This window comes from Callospermophilus lateralis, chromosome 5 (genome assembly GCF_048772815.1).
Source record: "Callospermophilus lateralis isolate mCalLat2 chromosome 5, mCalLat2.hap1, whole genome shotgun sequence".
NCBI lineage: Eukaryota > Metazoa > Chordata > Mammalia > Rodentia > Sciuridae > Callospermophilus > Callospermophilus lateralis.
In genome coordinates, this window is record NC_135309.1 from 14798295 (window position 1) to 14802036 (window position 3742).

Genomic DNA, 3742 nt, shown 5'->3' on the forward strand with positions numbered 1-3742 from the left:
GGGCGGGCGCCGGAGGGCGGCGGCGGCGGGAGGAGGAGGCGGAGCCACCGGCCCGGGCCTGCGGCCCCGCCCCCGCCACCCCCGCCGCCCTCGCGCAAGGCGGGGCCGCAGTCGCCGCGTTTTTTGAAAGTTTGCACCGGCGGCGGGAGAGGCGCGCGGAGCCGCCCGCCCTCGCTGCGCCCGCCCAAGCCGGGAAGGCGCGCGGGGCAGCTGGGCGTCTCGGGCGCCAGGCTCTAGGGCCTGCGGGCCCTTCCCCATGTTTTCCAGCGCCTGGAGGAGCCTACTGTGTGCCAAGGCCTTATTTGCCCAGGCTCGGCTCCCGGGAGCAGGGTGCTGGAATTGGGTGGGTGGGGAGGGCGGGGACGTGCACGCAGGGAAGGTCGCCTGGGCTAGTGCAAAGGGCTTGAGGGCTGGCCAAGTGGGGTTGGGGACTTTCCTACTCCCTAGGCGGTGACCAACGGTCGGGAGGAGGGAACCCCTGTTCATTAACTGACTAAGCCACTCGTTCATTAAAATATTTACTGAGCACGTCCTATGTGCTAGGCGCTAAGCGGGGCCCGTAGATACAGACAGTGGACAGGGCTCCCCGTGGTGAAGACGGGAATGACAAGAAATTAAGATGGCTTAATACAGTGGCCAAAACGCGGAGGAATAAAAACCAAGAGGCAGCATGGGGCTGCCTTGTTTGGGGTGCTGGGTGGGGGGGGACCTGGGGACATGTAAGCTCCATCTAGTGAACACGAGGCGGGGATGCTCCTGCAGAGGGGGCGACAGGATTCCTCTTTCTCATCCACTCACCCCGCAGGCCTTGCGAGGCCCTCGGTGCTGCGCACGGGAGGGAAGGAGGCTTGGGAGCCCTGCCGCTGGGCTCCGCTTCCCAGAGGGAAACCCTGCGGCCTCGGAGGTCCCTGTCCAGGGTGACCCAATTACGGAACAATTTCCCCCCTCACTCTAGTTTGCACGCGCTCGTCCCTGAAGACCTTGGGAAGTGTTATTACCTCCACTACACGGAGTGCGAGACCGAGAGACTGTCCGGCAGGTAGGAGGTGCGGCCAGCCAGGGGCTGTGTGGATAAAGGGGCGGGGCAGGAGAGAGTCCCCTGCTTTGGCTTCTCTGGTGCCCTCTGCCTGTAGCACAGGACAGGTCGCAGAGCGCTCCCTTTTCCAGGTGGGCTGAGAGCTTCCACGTCCGGAAGCCACGCCCAGACGCATCGCAGGTCTGAACCGAAGGGCGCCTCATGTTTGAGTTAGTCATTTCTTGCATGACAAGTGCTCTCTCTCCGTTACTTAATTTTTAACCCCAAATTTCTGGATGGGGAAGGGACACTAGCGGTCTGCACCTGCAGAGGTGGCCGCCGTCAGACAGCAACTCAGGAGAATTTCCCTGAGCTTGGCGATGGGAGGCGTGGGTGGCTGCTGTCATGGACCCTTTAAAGGTCACTTTCAGAGCACCCCAGTAAGTGGCCATGCTGCGCAGGCCTCTGTTCTCACCCACAGTCCAGGCCCCTGACCTTCCTCACGGGTGCAGACCTGGTGGCCAGAGGGTGCCTGGTACTTGGATTGGAAAGGGCGGTGTTTAGACTCTGGATCCCTCTGAGTAAGTTGAGCCCTGGAGAAAACTGTCTCTCCATGATGGTGACACAGGCGTCAAAGCCACGTAGAGAAGAACTTGAACCAAACTATTTCTCGAAGCTGGACAAAAGCCATGTTTCCAGGGTAGCATTTTATATCAAAGCCATTGAGTGTGGCTGTCTGGCTCAGGTAGTGAATTCCGCATGACAGGTCTGCTCTGGCCAGACCTCCCCGGCTTCCAATGGACATTATTCAGTTTGTTGTCCGCTTTCTCCGGGCCACTGGGACTGTCCTTCGCCTTTGGCTTGCCGCCTCTTGGGCACAGGCCTGGTGGTGACTCACGTCACTTTGTCCCTCTCTAATCCCAGGTGCCACAGCTGTTTCCCCACTCTGCTCCCCTTGCCAGGCAGGCAGTGCTGGGCACGGCTCACCCACCTGTGAGGTCCTGGGCCCACCCGGGCTGAACCCCCAGCATTCATTTGAACAGATGGTGGAGAGGTGCGTTGCTCTGAACTGGGAGGAGATGAAAGAGAAGGGAGGAGAGAGAAGGAAGGAATGGAGAGAGAAGCAGGAAGGACGAGGATGAGGGTGACGGCGAGGGAGTGTGAGCAGATGGCAGCCTGCCCGCGCCCTGTGCCCTGCCTGCACCCTGCACCCTGCCTGCGCCCTGCCTGCGCCCTGCCTGTGCCCTGGGGTGATCAAGAGCGATGCCCCAGTACAGTGATGCATGAGCAAACCATAGTCTTTAGGACAGAGGAGGGCCTGGTGTCCCAGGGCAGGCCAACTGGTCCATTCTAGAACTCACTCTGGCTCTGAGTTATGCACCTGAGAAGGAAGACAGCTGCTCACAAAGGTGGGGCAGGTGATGTGAGAGACAGGGGTGTCCCCGTCACAGGAGGCAAGCAAACAGAAGCTGTGGGCTTCCAGGTGGCTGCTGTGAGGCCTTCCTGCACGTGCCTCCTGGAAACCCTCCTCCCAGGCCAATGATCCCCGGTGCCCAGGGTGCAGGAACCATGGAGTGGATTGTGGTTTAAGTTCAGAGTCCTGTGCACCTCATGGCTCTGAAGGGCTGCAGAGGATCCTGCCCCCATGTCTTTGCACGCCAAACTGCTTTCCTAGGACATGGACCCTCCCTTACTGTGGCCCCCAGCAACCCAGCTCCTGAACAAGTGGCCCAGTGACTCAGTGCTGTCTACACATGCCATGGGCCTGCCACCGGGCCACGCCACCCCAGGTAGAAAGGGGAGCTTTGGAGGAAGCCCCTGTGCGCCGCCTCGCCCGGTGCGCCTGCTCACCAAGCATTGGGTATGTCACCTGAATCTCTCTCCCCGGGTATTTCAGTCATGTCACACCAAAGGACACAGCTCTCCCCTTTCCATCTTCCATCAGGACCCAGCCCAGGGTGGTGGGGTCCCTCACCTCAGGCAGGATTTGAACTCCAGGCCTGGTTTTCTGGGCAGCGTTTCTGGTGGGACAAGACAGGCTTTCCAGGGGTCAGCACACTGGGGTTGGGCAGGAATGGGCCATCGGGTGGGGTCGAAGAACCAGTCCCGCAGCAGTGAAGGGTTCCCTGGGGGCCAGGGCGGGGCATGGGCATCCTCAGGCCTGGGCAGCAGTCCCACCGCGCCTGGGCTTGACTTCCACGCGGTGCTCCCTGTCCCCAATCCAGCCCCGCATAGACTATGCCCCTCCATTGGCACCTGTGCCAGAGGGGGTCACCTGGGAGCCCGGGAGAGGCTGCTGCTTTGGATTGTGTGGGGAGCCTCCCAGGCGGTGGGCAAAGGAGGGTCTGCTGGGCTCCCTGGCACAGTGCCTCAGGGCGGGTCCCACAGGCCCTGCAGCTGCAGGAGCGTCCAGCAGGTGCATCCCATAAAATGCGTGCTCGCTGAGCTGGGGGCGCTGCAGAGACCTGGGTGAAATGATCCCTACCTGCAGGCTCCTCCAGGACTCTGGCCCTGACCTCCAGCTGAGGACAGCCTGGGAGGGCGCTGCTTTCCACAGAACCTGCCTGTAAGCCTTGGTTTCCAAACCCGCTGGGTCTTCCCCGGGCAAAGGCGTTCTTTTTCATGAACTGGTCACAAGGGGCCAGACTCATTCAGAGCTCCTCAGCTGCAGAAGGAAGAGCCCCTCTGGCTCAGAGGAAGGAGCCCACAGAGGAGCTGAGCCTCCCA